This window comes from Amborella trichopoda, chromosome 12 (genome assembly GCF_054954075.1).
Source record: "Amborella trichopoda isolate Santa Cruz 75 chromosome 12, AtrichopodaSantaCruz75HAP2 v2.0, whole genome shotgun sequence".
Lineage (NCBI taxonomy): Eukaryota > Viridiplantae > Streptophyta > Magnoliopsida > Amborellales > Amborellaceae > Amborella > Amborella trichopoda.
This window is the reverse complement of record NC_142347.1, coordinates 10,326,332-10,343,460: the sequence shown is the minus strand read 5'-3', so window position 1 is coordinate 10,343,460 and position 17,129 is coordinate 10,326,332.

Sequence of the window (17,129 nt, the reverse complement as noted above, 5' to 3'; positions counted from 1 at the left end):
TGCCCCTCTGACTAACAATGAAGCCTAACCATTTTCCCAAAGCGAATTCGAAAGCACACTTTTGAGGGTCAAGTTTAAGGTGACATCTTCGGCATCGATCGAATACCAATCTTAAGTCGCTTGGTGGCCATCCCTAGGTTTAGATTTGACTAGGATGTCGTCCACGTAGTCTTCCATATTGATGTGCATCATGTCATGGAATATAGAAGTCATGGCCCTTTGGTAGGTTGCTTCGAAATTCTTGAGTCCGAAGGGCATGATTAGCATTATGATCCCCATGGCGTGATGAAAGAGGTTTTTATTTCGTCCTCCTTAGCCATACAGATTTGGATATAGCCATGATAGCAACTCATGTTTAGCGGTATTATCGATTAGGGCATCTATGTTGGGCAAAGCAAAGTCGTCTTTTGGACATGCCTTATTTAGATCTCTAAAGCGATACACATTCATATTCAATCGTCTTTCTTGGGGACGACTACGATATTGGCCAACCAGTCAGGGTAATCGACATGCAAGATGAAATTCACATTTAGAAGCTTATCGATTTCTTCTTTGGTTTTAAGTTCCAGTTGGGTCTTTCGTCACCTGGCCGTTTTCTTGACTGGGGTCACCTCGTCGCGTAAGCTGAGTTGGTGCTCCACTAGGGTAGAGCTCAAGCCGAGCATGTCACTGTATAACCACACAAAGACATCCCGATGGTCTTTAAGAAAGGCGATCATTTTTTCTTGTTCCTTGGGTGATAGGGAAGTCTTGACCTTGGTTATCTTCGAATCGCCCTCTGAGTCAAGGTTAACATCAAATGTCTATTTGACAGTGGCAGTCGAGTTACCATCGAATTTTTGATCGAGCAACTCGATATGAGATTTAAGCTCTTCCAACTTGGGATCACTTTCGGCTTCCACCTTCGCTTGATCTGAGAAGGAAAAGTCTGAATCGTCATTATGAATTAGGTTTTCCATCATATGATTTTTTGGATTTGTTTTTAGTCTTTCACACCTTCAAAATTGTTTTCCTTAGAGAAATGTGAATAATTATTAGATTTGTCAAAGTTTTCATCAATTTTAGAATTAAGCCAATGCGGGGTTAATAGCAGTGACAGGTGGATAAGAGGGCACATGGTACTCCTATGGGTACATTGTGCCTACTCATTTTTTGGGATCGACGTTTGTTGATGCCGTTGGAAGCCTTCCAGTGAAATGGAGGTCATCAGAACGAGTGGCCAATTTTGCCGCTAGCCTTCTTGGGATGTCGGGGGAGCATAGCCTCGAATGGAGCCTTTGCCCCTCGACTACTCAAGCTGAGCCTGACAAGATGGTCCTCGACTGGGGAGTGTGGGTTCTTGTTTGAAATGAAATTTTCAAAATCCTTGTGGAGTCAAGAATATCGAGTGGAGGTGTAAGACTTAGTTGACCCTGATTTGGAAATCGTAAGGCTCCATCGGGTCAATTAGTAACATTTCCCATTTGTGGGTTCAAGGGAACATGGCTTATAGAATCGGAGTGGATTGGTCCTTCGAGCCTCTCATGAGCCTCAATGAGGGTGTGTGAACACCCTAGCCCTCTTTGGTCTTTCTTTTCTCTTTTAGCATTCGGGGCTTCTGTGATTGCCACAGACACCTCTTCTTCCATAACTCCTAAGATGTGCTCGACATGAAAGCCTTGGTCTAACAGCATATGCGGGGTTTCAGGCGACTTGTAATTGTACTTCTCGTAACAGAATCGAATTTGTTCGAAATATGGAGAGCTTCAGAATTTTTTGAGAGATGGGTTGCTGACTTTAAAGGTCAAAATAGTACAATGAGGTTCATCGTATGTTACCAGAGGTACATCATGGCTCCCACGTCATTGATGCCCCATGATTGGTCTAGTTCCAACAAATTGATTGTTTGGGGTTGATTTGCAAAAATCGTTACCATCCCTTGAGCCATGGGAAATTTGAGACACTGGTGAAATATTGAGGCTATGCACAGATTCTCATGAAGCCAAGGCCGCCTTAGGAGAAAATTAAAAAAGGAATCTATATCTGAGAAATCAAATCTCACCATTTGGGATATAGGTCCTACAATGAGAGCTATGGGCATAATACCATCCGCCTACCTCTTGGTCCCGTCATAAGCTGTGATGGTGAGCTAAGAGGGTTCTAAGAAAGCTAGGCCCATACCTATTTTATTTAACGTCCTTACCAGATAACTGTTAAGGGCTGCCCCATTATCTATGATTACCCTAGGGATCCCGTGACCTATGGAATGAACCGTTATGTAAAGCGCTCGATTATGGTGTCGATCGAAGTTAGGGGGAGGTCATTATCACTAAAAGTTATGGCCATTGAAGTCGTCAATTGCATGATCATCCCACTAAGCTCTTCCAGTCCTGTTTCGGGGGAGATGCGTGACTTTTGGAGTACACTCTCGATTTGGCGCCAATGGGTTGGAGATCTCCTAAGAATATCTAGCACGGATATAGAGGTTGGGATCTTATCTAGATGAGCTGGGAGATCGTTACTAGGAATGTTGAAGATTACCCCCTCTTGAGTTGGTCAAGTGGCTGGGGTTAGATTGTCAGCGGTAGCTTGAGGTGTAGGGGTAGGACCTGCTATCCTTTCTTGTAGGTTTTCGGTTTTGAGCCGGGTTGGTTTAAAGTAACAGCCGTGCCTCGTGAGGCATGTGATAGCTTCGTCTGCAAGGACATATGAGGGTTCTTCTTTAATCCATGCGTCGACACCCTTGTATGCTCCTTCCAGCTGGATTTTCTTTTGGGCAGGATGATCGCCTTCAACATTGATCACTCCTAAGTCAATAGAGAAGGAGTGAACTTCTTCTTCGAGCTCCTTATTGGGGAGCATCTTGGCATCTTGATGCAATGGTGAAGGTTCCTGAGTGTTTGTTTCCCTTGGAACTTGGAAATTTAGGGTAGTGGTTATCATGTAAGGGAAATGAGGAAAGAAGGGTTTAAAATGTACGGGTCCTCATGAACCACTGAGACTGTTGCTTTTCCCTTTGGGTCCACTACCGACAATTTTGTAACTGCCAGTAGTTGTGTGCTTAAGGGGATCATTGCTTGGCAGTGGGTTGACATAAATTCCTATTTTTTAATTGGCCTCTTTAATGGGCTCACCAAGCTTAACCACCTTGATCAGCCCTTTTTCAATAAGGTTTTCGACTTGGTTCTTCAAGGAGACGTAATTTTGGGTGGTGTGGTGGTAGTGTCGATTCCATTCACACCACTTGATCTTGTCCTTTACCTCATATGGGGGTGGCATCTGGGGAGGAAGAATTAAGTCTCTGTCCTCATGGAGTTGTCGATGGAGTTCAACCAATGGTTGTTTCAAAGGGGTGAAGTGCATTTGTGGGCTTATGGACTGATTGTATGACCGATAACAATTACCATTCACATCCTTATTCCCTTGATGGTTTTGACTAGCCGGAGGATGTTGGTTATCCGGACTCGCTTGGTGGAAGATGATCGGGTTCACCTTCTCAGCTTCTTGAGTCTTTCCTTGAGCTGTTTTTTGCGGGAGCTCGTTAATCATTTGATTCTCAACCGGCTTAGTACCGACCGCCTCGGAGTCCTTTAGTAAAGCGTGCTTCTATCTTACATAATGTTGAAATTCAGAGGGACATCGTTGTGACTGAAAAATAACTTATAGTCGAGATTGGCATTCTCCACAATCATGCTCATCTTAGCGGGGTTCGATAAGGGACATTTTGTGACCCTTGCGACCATAGCATTGAACTGGTCAAAGAAATTGGTGAACACTTCATTGGGTCCTTGTTTGAAGGCTTCTAGTTTCGCGAGGGGGATCGAGGGTGGTTTCTTAGTCCAGTGGTTCACTACGAATTTCCTAAACATGTCTTGGCATGAGGTCATGGGGTAGTCCCTCACAAAGTTGTTATATCATGTGATTGTGTCTCTTGCGAGACTGTGAACAATTATTTCCCTCAGGGCGAGTGGCGTGTCACATAAAGTAGGTACAACGAGCAGATAACTTGTCACATACAGGTTGACGTCGCCTTTTCCATTGAAGCAGTTTCAAAAATCCAAGTTCATGGGGAGATTGGCAATGTTGTCTAGGTAGGATTCATCATAGGGTTCCATGAGGGCTGGATTGTCAACTCCCATTCGTTGTGGGGCTCCTCTCATGGCCTTAACCTGGTTCTCCAAAGATAGGTATTTGACATTCACCTGCATGGATGGCGCCCAAGGGTTGCTCCCCAAGTTGACAGGTTGAGCAGCTAGGTAAATGGGTGTTGGTTGATATGGTAGTGGATAACTTGGTGTCATGAGGATAAGTGGTGTCTCCTTAGGCTGGGAAGGGTAGAAATGGTAAGATAATTCAAAAGCGGGTCGGGCAGCACTCGACCGAACTGATGGGGCTCTAGATTAGGTTGGGTCGAAAGTTTTGCTGCATGTCCTAGGCTAGGGTTCATCTAAAAGATAACTAGCATCCAGCCAGTAATTTAGTTGGTCATCAAAAAGATAACTAGGTGGCCTAACTATGGGCTCAAGCTAGGGCTGAGTCCCATAATCCTAGGGGACAATAGTACGATATCTCACTAGACGACTGACCGACTTACCAGACCTTTAGTATGACTTGGTGGTGGACTTGGTGTCTAAGTCCCACGCCCTCACACTTGGGTCGTAGTACATCTCTCTACATAGGCAAAACAACAATAAAAAGACATGGGTACCTCTAAATGGTGTTTACGATGAAAATATGACATATCTTCCGATGAAGATATCTCAAATTTTAACACCTTAAACTAATTAAAAAAATGTAAATAAAGTGGTAGAGAAAGTGGGACAGATCGAATTCAGATTTGCTCAGAAACGAGTAGATTTACTCTCAGATCTGTGACAGAGCCATCATGATCCCAAGCATTAAAATACGATTTTTAAGACAAGTTAACATATCAAAAATAAGTAAAAGAAGTAAAACAGCAAAAGGAAGAAGAAACAGAGAGGAAGAAAAAATACCAAACCGGGTCGGATGGCTCGGGATTCTTGAGCCTATGAGGGCTCGCCCGTATCAGAACCGGTCGTCTTTGCCTCTCTGATTCGGATGTTGACCAGCAAATCTCTGGTGTAAAGGGTTAGATCTAGAGTGGTTGTGTCCTAATTCTAGTTTTGATCTATTTGTGCCCTAGGTCTAGATTTTCTCAGTATTGGGGATTAGGACTTTAGGAGGCTAGGGTTTTTATCTTCTCTAGGATTTTCAATCTAAAGATTTTTTTAAAGCTGTCGGTCTTTCTCGAGGTCTGAAAGAGAATTTTCTTAGTTTTTTAAGGTTTTTGTGATCTCCAAAGGTTGAATATGAATTATGAGATTTTCTCTAATGTTTTGGGATTTTTGAGGATTTTTCCTAAATTTTTAGGAAATTTTTAAGGGTTTTTCCTATTTTTGGTATTTTTGAATAATTTTCCTAATTTAGGCAATTTCTAAGGTCTTTTTGGTCTTTTTTTCTCTCTCTTTTTGGGTTAGGGAGAGGGAGTATTTACAAGATTCAATGGGTGATTTTTTCTAAATTTTTTCGAGTTTTTTAGAAATTTTTTAGATTTATCTTGAAGTTTAGCCTTATCTAATTAAAGAAAACACGTTTACTACTTCATCAGATGCGTTGACTGCAACATCAGCCCGCTTCTGGGCCTGCCGGGCCCGTTACAGCCCTGCCCACGACACGACCTTTGGGTCTCACATGAACTAAATTGTTATTTGTTAAATCTTTTTATCCGTATATCCGATTCAGGCGATTCTTGGACCGTTGGAAAGTTCTTGGGCTCTAATTCAAATTGGGATAGGATTTGGGTAGTTTCAGGTTAATTAAATTGGGTCTACTAGGATAATGTGGTCCTAAGGGGTAAGAAAACCATATAATTTTCCAAATTTAAAATGGGGTGTCTACTGTTGCCCCTCTTTGGCACTCCTTATCCTTTGAGAGATAGGTGAGTGGTAAAGAAGTAGACACTTTGGCGTTCCCTGTCTTTCGAGGGGCAGGTGAACGTCAAAGATAAAGCAGACATTTTAAATATCTTCTTGAGGTCACATGGTCAAGGGGCACATCAATTATCCTTTCAAGTCATTCAGCTCACTGACCTCACCCACCTAGGACATTTTTCGTTCTAGGGTTTTTGGTGTGACATGTCGGTGAGTTACACAAGCTTGAAACTCGAGTTGGATTTTTTAGCTATGCCACTTAGTTTCAGGGTTTTTGTAGTTTGAATTTTTTAACCCTGACATTTTTTTTTATCTACTTAGGGTTTCCTAAGGCTGTCTATAGAAAAAGGCCTTTTATAGGAAGAGAGTTGCTTGGCTGAATCCAAAGTAAGAGACGAGGCAGCAACGTGGCAACGCGGTAATCATCATATATGATGTCCACGATCATTCGTTTTTTAAGACTTTTTTAGGAATTTTATAAAGTAGAGGGAGATTTGAAATAGAATCCGGAGCAAGGATAGGTTACGACTTTAACAAAGAAATTAAAGTTTTTGGAAAACAAAAGGCATATAGTGAAAATTTTGAAAAGAGAAAGATATTTCAAAAAACAAGGTTGGTTAGTAGTTTTTACTCCTACAACCATAGAGCCCTCTAAGCAGTTTAACATCATGCAGCGATAGACCATACACCCGAACCTTTTACGTCAATACGGAGATAGTTGGAATCTAGTTAACAGGGTGGTTGTGTTCTGGATACACCCAACCTTTTTTCGTCATACGGGGCTAGACGATACCTGCCTCTGCACTTTTACGTCGCACGAGTTTGACGTTTTTCCATCAAACAGAGTGGTTGTGCCTTGGATACACCCAAACTTTCACATCATATGGGGATAGATGGTACCTGCCTCGACTCTTTTACGTCACACGATTTTGACGTTTTTTTATTGAAACAGGGTGGTTGTGCCCTGGATACACCCGACCTTTCACGTCAGACGGGGCTAGACGATACCTGTCTCGGCTCTTGCACATTGCACAAGTTTGACGTTTTTTCATTGAACAGGGTGGTTGTGCCCTGGATACACCCGACCTTTCACGTCATACATGGCTGGACGGTCCCTGTCTCGGCTCTTTTACATCGCACGAGTTTGACGCTTTTCAATTGAACAGGGTGGTTGTGCCCTGGATACACCCGACCTTTCATGTCATACAGGGCTGGACAATCCCTGTCTCGGCTTTTTTACGTCGCACGAGTTTGACGTTTTTCTTATCTCGGCTTTTTAACATCGAACGAGTTTGATGGTTTTCTTGTCTCGATGTTTTAATGTTGCACGAGTTTGACAAATTTTTTTTTTTTCTGTCTCGGTTCTTTTATGTTATACGAGTTTGATGTTTATCTTGTCTCGACTCTTTAACGTCGCATGAGTTTGACACTTATCCTATCTCAGCTCTTTTACATCACACGAGTTTGACATTTATCATGTCTTGGCTCTTTTACGTCGCACAAGTTTAATGTTTATCCTGTCTCGGCTCTTTAACGTTGTACGAGTTTGACGCTTATCCAAATTGGACTTTGGGACATCGTACGTACACATGGGGATGAGCTTGCCTCATTTTACCTCAGGGGATCCAGTCGAGAGAAAAAACGCTCCAAGACTAGCCAATATCATCATTGGTGAGGTTCACCCATCTCAGATATGTGGTAGTTGGTAGTTATACTCATACAACCATGGTGTGCCTGACTAGTTTCAAGCCTTCATAACAAGCATAGGAAGTTGGCTTCGAGAACAAGGCCAGATCGATTAACAGTTTAACCTCTTGTAGTGATGGAGGAAGTCCTTTCTAAAGGGATTTTGAAAATGGAGGGTTTTAACAACAGATTGAAAAAACACTTTTAAAAGAGACGGGCCTTACAATTTTTCCACCTGTGGCCCCTTTGGTGGTCGTTTTCTTTATTTATTTTACCCAAAGATAATGAAAGGATTTCCTTGTGGGATCGTGAGAACTCAAAAGTCTCGAAGTTATCTTTTTACCTTTGGAGCTTTCATCTTGTGCTTTGCGGGTCCATGAAGAGTTCTCTGGATTCTTGCTAAGCTTCCATCTTGGAGAGGTCCCGATGTTCTTCCAGGATTCGTTGAAGTCACTTTGGTTTTCCATTCATATCATGCTCTTGCATCTTTCTGAGTTGGTTATGTTGGGAACCTGCAGGGTTTAGGAGGACTCTTTGTCCTTAGGGTTTGCTTGTGTCGTATTGTTGGAACTTGCAAGTACTTGTTTGTACTTGAGTGTTTTTGAATAAGAAGCTCCTTCTTGGAGATTTTTTTTTTTTTTTTTTACCTGTGATGTCCTTTCAGGTTGTCACCACGTCCATTTTTTATTTTTTTTGTAATGCCTTTTCAAGTTTTCACCACTTTTTTGAGCTCGTTACGAGTAGTATTTTCTATTGTACATCTCATTGATAGGGACGTTGAGCTTGCACCCCTCCTGATTCTTGATCTTGTAAGAATTGCCTGCGTGCTCGGGTGACCACGAATGGCCCATCCCAACTAGGTTTGAACTTGCCTAAAGGGTGTGGGTTTGCACTAGTGTGGAAGATTTTCTTGAGTACCATGTCCCCTTCCCTGAACTGTCGAGGAACAACTTTACTTTGGTATGCACTCTCGATTCTACGCTGGTAAGCAACAATATTTTGTGTTGTTCGTAGTCGTCTTTCATCCAAATTAACTAAGACAGCGATTCGTGATTCGATCTTTTGTTCCTCATCTGAATCTTTATGAATAAGCACTCGGAGAGACGGTATCTCAACTTCAATGGATAACACTGCTTCCATACCATACACTAATAAGCACGGGGTCATGCCAATAAGAGTCATCTCAATTATCCGGTAGGCCCATAGCGCATCATTTAGCTTTCGTGTCAATCTTTGCCACCTTCTATTATTCTATCTATAATTCTGAGAAGTCATTTGTTTGTAGCCTTTGCTTGTCCATTTCCTTGAGGGTAGTAAGGTATGGAGAATTTCTACGTTATCCCAAAATTTTTGCACCTTAGATACCTTTTTATTTTTGAGATTGGATCTATTGTCAGTAATGATTGACTCAGGAACACCAAACCTGAATACAATATTGTTCTTTATGAAACGGGCAACATGTTGTCCCTTAATTTTTACAAATAATGCGGTCTCTACCCATTTGGTAAAGTACTATGTAACCGTTAATATAAAACGGTGGCCATTTGAGGCTTTCGGTGAGATCATTCCGATGATATCAAGACCCCACATGGCAAAGGGCCATATAGGCAGTGTTGAGTTGAGTGGTACGGACAGTGCATGGATGAGGTCTCCATAAAGCTGACATTTGGGACACATATTTACGAACTTCCAACAATTTTCAGCCATGGTGGTCCAGTAATAGCCTTGGCGCCTGATTTTCTGAGCTAAGGCGGCTATGCCAGAATGACCTCATTCATTGTGTAACTCTGTCAGTACTTGATCGATTTTTGCCTGATCAAGACACTGTGGAATGATGCCATTGAAGGACCTCTTGAACAGGAGATCACCTCTTACTAAAAATCCCATAGAAAACCTTCAAAGGGCTTCTTTATCCCATAGAGGACGTCGATAGCAAAGCATGGTGATATATTTCCATCCTTAGGTGGTTTAGGGCCCAAACTTTCTGCATTTCCATCACCCAAGGGTTTTGAGGCGAAATATTTAGGTACCTAACAAAGGATAGGGCTATGCCCTTATTATTTAGAAGAAAATAAAAGAAGAAGAAAGCGGGAGGACCAAGACAATCAGCAGCTCCTCATCCCAAATGCCATGACATCCAAAATTTAGATACAAATGATCTTGGTGATTTCATCCACTTCTTTTCATTGGACAAAGACTCCAAGATTTGTACTAAACGTATGGCCTCATCCTCATATACCTAAGACAAATGTTAATAATAAGCTATTTCACCTTCATAAGGCTGCGAAGATATGATAAGTTGTTAAAAGGGGGTGGTCCTTCTTCTTCGTCGAAAGATGAGGATTGCTTTGACGGTGCAGACCATAAGCTTAGGGAGGACCCATCATTGCTGCCATCTATAGCTATGGCAGCCACTAAAGGAGACTCGTTGCCAGTTGACATGGAGGAGACTCTGGACAGTCATGGCTACAGATGGTTGGATGTGTAGCCCGTCTTGTATGTATGAAGGGAAAAGAAGAACACGAAGAGAGAAGCCTCTTCATAAAAAAGACAAATGAGGGAACTTGAAAGCCTCATAGTGAAGTGAGTTGATAAATTATACACACTAAGCCTCAATGGCAACAATTATCTATGCAAGAATGAGAATAGGGTGAAATTGATAATCCACCCAAATTATCGAATCCCACACGTTTTGGTGAGCCACATCTGTAATAGGGCAGTTTTATTAGGTATGTTTTCAGACCCATAAATCAAGGACCAAACACACTCGAGAAATTCATAATTGAAGATAGGGATTTATACTAAGGCAAGAAGTGAATAGAACTGAGCGATCGCTAAGCACATGTAGGCTTAATAACCAGTGGGATCATATGTGAGGACATGGACGTAATCTCAAGAAATGTTTGCAAATACATTTCAAATATCATGAATAAGATATGATAAAATCAAGACTTTTCATCCATGGACCCAATATGCCCCGGATGCCCTGACAGCTGGTCACTATGCATATCTCTACGACCCATCCATTTTAAGGACTATCAAAAGATCTCATCCAAAAAATAAAAAAACGTTGGCCCTTTGCCCTTATGTCTCTATATATTATACTAGAGGAGTTTGATTATGACTTGACATGTCGAGAATACCATTGTTTGTCAAGAGGGATTTGACAAGCATTTTATGTTAAGCCTCATCAAATCATATTAGATAGAGGTTTAACTTTTTAGATATTCATAATGAGGGCTCATATGCCTCTTGTCTAAAATTCATATTGGATGCCATTTTGGTATGTCTCAAAATTTATTGGTTGCTACGATATGCCATAATTGTCGATACTTGGGGATTGATCTAGAGCCGATGGAAAAGCCATATTTTAGGTTACATAACCATGGTTTAGCTCAAATGGAGATGATTTTATCCCTCAATGGTAGCCAAGTCCTCGACCCACAATAGAGATTGAAAGTCTGGGTCAAAGGGTTCAAGGGCTAGTATCGGGTTTAGTAAGGTCTGGCTAAGGCTCGAAGAATCCAGTCTATAGTGCGGCAAAATTTTGGCTCAAATCAAAATTTCGGTTCCATAAATAGGGGTCAACCCCTATTTATAAGCAGATGGATCCTCTAAACACTGTATTAAGTCTAGTATTAAATCTTGGTCGTCTGATATCAACGCTGCTAGTGGCCTCGTTGACACTGCTACTAGCGTCATTATGCTTTGCTGCCATTAAATTATTTAAAAATGGACATGCTAGTGATGATGCTGGTCCTATGTGATTATGGGTTTCGTAATACGCAACCCCTTGATTTACGGTTGATGTGATCATGGGTGGTGGCGTGTTAGATAGACAACGACCCTACTAGGGGTATTGAACATTTCTATTAGTATTTCATATTCAAAATTGGTCTGGACGTAGCTAGCTACATTGCTAGTGTTGGTACCCACATCGTCTAAACAATGATGATTGCTTTCTGCCATAATCTGTGCATCCAAATGTTAGACGATGGGCAATGCCAATGAGAAGGTGACATTACTCTCGGTAGCATTGGACGCTGGCACCCCCATCATTAAGGCAATGATGGTTACTTTATTCCACAATTTGAGCACTTTGATGTCTAGCAATTGGCATCAAACTCATCCAATAGGAACTCGACGCTGCTACCTCTGTCATCGGAGGCAATCATGATCACCTGCAACCGCATTCCAATGATGCCAGGGTTGTAACTTGCGCCACCATCCATTGGGTGTTGCTAATCCTATCACTGACATTCATACCCATAGTGTTGTGCTGACACCGAGGCATAGCCATCCCTAGCATTGGCACCACTGGTAGTGGTGTTGAACTCAAGCTGGTACTCAAGCAATCTCAAGCGGTTTCTTCCAGATTTCCTCTTGTCTTAAGGCCATTCTTGACCTATTAGGGGCCTTTCTGTAGTTCTTGACTAAGGGCTAGGCCTTCATGACGGATCGTGAAGAGTGGTTTTGGTCTTAAGGTACTAGTTTTGGGATTCTAGGTGATTCTAAAGCTTATAGTGATTGTTCTGGGGTCCTTTGTTTTCCTACAATTCCCTCAAGCAAGATCAGGGTTCTACAATTGCCTCTCCTTGTCGCTCGTTTTGCATGCACTCAGTGCACGAAGGGCGAAAAAGAAGTAGACACCTGAGGTACAGAGTCAAAGCAACACGATAGTTGACCTATAAGAGGGAAGGAAAATATACTGCAGTATGGCATTTAGAAACTATGGGTTCCACTGTTGTACCTCCTCCATAGAAAGAGGAGGAGGCCAATTCCAAACACAAGTCCATGGCATAGCGAGCAAGACAGCTGGTACAACGAATGCTTGCCACACCTGTCAGCCAGCTAAGGAAGCTATGATCTCGCATGGGCAAATGCAACCTAGGTCCACCTCTCTATGCTAAAGGTATTCTAACCTTGTTGAGAAGGGTTATGTTACATCAATATCATACCTGCTGATTTTGGCATATTGACAGAGGGATGAAGGGATTAGCAAGACCGAAGAGGGCTACTCGCCAATTGCCTCTGGACATTGAGGTTGGACACTTGCCGAGGCACTGCGTCCCCGCCCCTAGTTGTCACAAAGAGGAGGGTTGTCACAAAGGGGAGGGTTAAGGCATGCTATAGCTATCCTGTCGAGGCCTGGCTCCATACCGGAATAAACAAATAAGCAGCTATAAAGCAAAGCACACAAACTCACAACAATCCCTTCCTCACCCCTTCGAGTTCGCTCTTGGGGTCCGTCGGGGAAGCACACATTGCTTGAGCCATGGCTTTGAAAGCCCCAGGGAATGTATTTATAGCATAATAATACAATATAATAGAAATATATAATACTATATATTATATATATACTATAAATTGTATTATATTATATTTATTATATGTAATAAAAAAGTATATTTATTTTATTAATGTAATTGTATTGTTTTAATATATATTTATTATGTATAATATATGGAATATATGATATTTATACATTATATATTATATAATTAATAATGTATATATATATATATATATATATATATATATATATATAAATAAAATAAAATATGATGTATATAATATACCATAATAATATAGTATAACATAAATATATAATAGCATAAATTATATATAATATAATACAAATTATATTATATTTTACATGTATTTTATTAATGTAATGGTATTATATAATATATGATATTTATATATAAATATATGTAATATATATTATTTCTATAATACATCAATAATATATATATATATATATATATATATATATATATATATATATATATATATATATATATATATATATATATATATATATTATAATGAGTAATGATCTTATAGGATCCTCCCCCATCTATGTGTGTAGGACCTCAAAGTATCACCATTAAAATTGGCATAGATCTCTAAAAAAGTTATTACATGGGTGTGAAACTTGACTTTTCTATAGATTGTGCCAAATTTAATGGTAATCTTTTGGGGTCCTACACATGAGTGGGGGAGCATCTTATAGGATTATATATATATATATATATATATATATATATATATATATATATAGTATAAAAATATAAATTATATTATATTATATAACGAAAGTACTTTCTCTTTAAGGGGTGGAGAAATATACATTAATAAAATAAATATAAAATACATCATATTACATATTGTATTATGGTATATATATTACATATGTATAGATGGGAAATGTTTATATAGAGCCAAGGCTCTAAACAATCAGATTAGAGCAAGCCTACCTCAAAAACTTCATTAGAACGGGTTGTTTTGATGCCCAAATATCTTCAAATTGATCAGCTAGACATCAAGATGTATGGCCACGAGGAAAAAATAGATTTCAAGTTTTGGAAATAGTGTATTTTGTAACACATTTTCGGACCGTCAATTTTCAAGATTTTCAAGTTTTCATATATCTTTCAATCTACACTATTTTTTACGCTTTAAACTTTATAAATAAAGATGAAAATGTATTTTAAGGCTATCATAAAGATTTCCAGTATTGAAACCATATTTCTCGATACTATTTGAAGGTAGGCTCTAATTTGATTGTTTAGAGCCTAGGCTCTATACAAACCACACCCTTTAACTATTTATGCTATTAATATATACTATATTATGAATATTTATTACATTATATGTGATATATAATATAATATTTAAGTAAGATGTCTTGGTGATTTGCGGACGTCAATGTTTCAAATTAACTTGAATGAATTGTAAATTTTTTAATCTGACAGTATTGTCCAATGTAAAAAACCGCACATAGCCCTATTCCACCTATTTTGGTGGAATGGCATCTTCCACGTTTTTGGCCCAAAAATGTGGATCGGCCACTCTTTGGGATTCGGCTATCTATTCGTGAATGTGCTACCCAAACAAGGGATAAGGGCCCAACGCTAGGATAGCCTTATCGTGGAGAGTCCAATCCAAGTACCCAAACCAGCCCTAGGATTATGGCTCTAGTTTAGAACTTCTTACTCTTGGGAAGAGGATGATGGCATCGGATGAGTTGGTGTGGTCCTTGAAGGGGCTCTATTTTCAAGAGGAGCATCAGTATATGAAAGGGTATTGCTCTAGGACTTTTGACTTGTTGTAGCATTTCAAGGATTCTGCTCCGTTGTTAACCGCAAGTCAATGTTCTGCTGGTTACTATGATTGATGTTCCAACATGATGAAGGCCCTCCTGGAGGCATGGAATAACGTGAGCAACACTTGGTTATTTGATTATAAAGAGGAGGGCATCTCCCTTCTCGGCATGTATTTTATTAGTGGGTTGCCTTTCTTTAGAGAGATGTATGATGAGTTCGTACCTGGCTACGATGTCATTTACAGAGGCCATCTAACCGGCGAGGTGGCACCTCCTTCGAGACTTTACAAGCTTTTCAACATCTACCAGCTGCTGAAGAACAAAATAAAAGGTAGAGATGTGAGCCTTCTTCCGAGGGAATGGAAAGTAGGATGCCGAGCCCGAGTACAACGTCTTTGGCGGGAAAGACGTCTCCTAGACAGTGTCCAAAAAGAGGAACAGGAAGACTCCTTTACTAGTTATTCTTCCCCGAAGGTTAGAAAAAGACCATGTTTATTTGGCCGCCTATATAGCCATATTTCTTAAAAAGTTTTGCTCTTCCATCCTCACGTGGTGATTTCATCTACATAAGTTTTTTATGCAGTCTGCGAGATGGCAGTGGGCATCGGTATGCTTTGGCACAACCAGTTCTATGTAGTATCTACCACGGTTTAGGAGCCATTTACTGTGGGAAGTTCAAAAATTTTATTGAGGATGAGGGTGGCCCAGTAATGGATAGCAGTGAAAGACCAGCCAAGAAGAAAACTAATCCCGGGCAGTGCAAGACTACTTTCTCAGTCCATTACGTGTTTGGGTCATTGTCGACTTATTTCCCTGACACATACCACCTCAATGGCGACCTAGCTGGGTGTGCATGCTCCCAGTTTCTGAAGATATCCAGCATGAGGGTGCACTTTCATGGTCCAGGCTCTGCATGCAAGTTGTTTTCTAGGGATTTCGTGAGAAAAGCTTTGGTATCAGGGGTTTGACTGATCACACCTTGTTTGACCAAAGTGGTCATACCCTTGATGGGCCCTTACTACTGACCAAGAGTTGATGTATCTCCTGAGTATTCGGGGTTGCATCCTGTGAGAAACTGTATTTCTGTATAATTGAGCTACCTCCTCGCCTGGGCAATGACAATAAATTGGAAGCATACTACCTTAATCAGTTTGCTCAACACCAGGGATTGGACCAAAGTTGCTCATATCCCGTGCTCTTTCAGAAGCGGTATGGGAAAAGGCGGAAGAATGATGATGAGGAAGTTGGGCCTTATGGGAGACGTGAGGCATGGGAGGACAGTCATGTGAAGGCAGCCTAGTCAAGTTGCTTTGATATGACTGGGGTGAGCAAATTCGTGGTCCCACATTAGCAACTGAGACTTACTGGTTTTGGTGGAACGTAAAGAAACACTCTTACAGTAATGCGACTCATTTTTGGAGAGCTGTGAATGCCAACCAAAAATGAGAGACCAAGCAAGGTAGAGGATCTGCCCCTCCCGCTTTTCCTATGATATACACTCTTGATTATCTGGAGAATTGGAGAGAGATTTGTGGCCGAAGTTTGACCCCTTTTTTTTTATTATTTCTGCGTTTTGGTTCTTGAGCCTGAGATGGAGTCTCTATTTGATTATATGGTCTATTCTTCATTGGGAAGCGGCACATGTTGAGCCCGGGGTTGAGGGTCGACCCATCCAAGACATGAATGAGCGTATTGGCAGCGGCCCTCACTCTGGCTACTGTCCCTTACGGCCAGTGGGTGGGGCGTTTGAAAGGAGGTGGCAGCGATGTTAAGAAGAAAGAGGTCTTGGGGGATATTGGGTCTGAGGAGTCACAACCACCAGTTTTGCGGCAGAGTGTGCCGCTAAGGAAGCAATCCCATCTAACTTGTCATGCTTCTAGTGGTGTGGCTCGCAATCCATCTTCGTAAACAGGGATGACCATCATTATTTTTCAATTTTTTTGACACATAATCAAAAATTGAAAAATAATCACTTACATCCCTCCAGCCACTAACATGATGGTCACCCCTGTTTTATCTTAGGGGAAGGTACCTCACCCCATGTCCACCACTCTGTTGGCGATACTCCCTTGCAAGTTCAAGTTCCTCAGCATCACCCCTCTTGGATGGGGGCATGATATTTGTTTACTAGTCTCCTCAAACCATCTTCTTCTCCTTTATGACTGATAATTGCTAGCATTTTTTCGCCTTACATTCTCTAACACCTTATCATAGGGCACAACATCACCCCTCATCCGTGCTAGGTAATGTTTACTGCTACTCACCTTTGCACAGGACATGCATCCCATCTTATCCGTCGTGCCCTAACCCCCATCTCCCGAGCCAGCTCGTCTTTGAACCAAAAAAAAAAACAGTCAGATAAGCTGCCTTGGAATGTAAACTAACACAAAATAAATCAATAAATT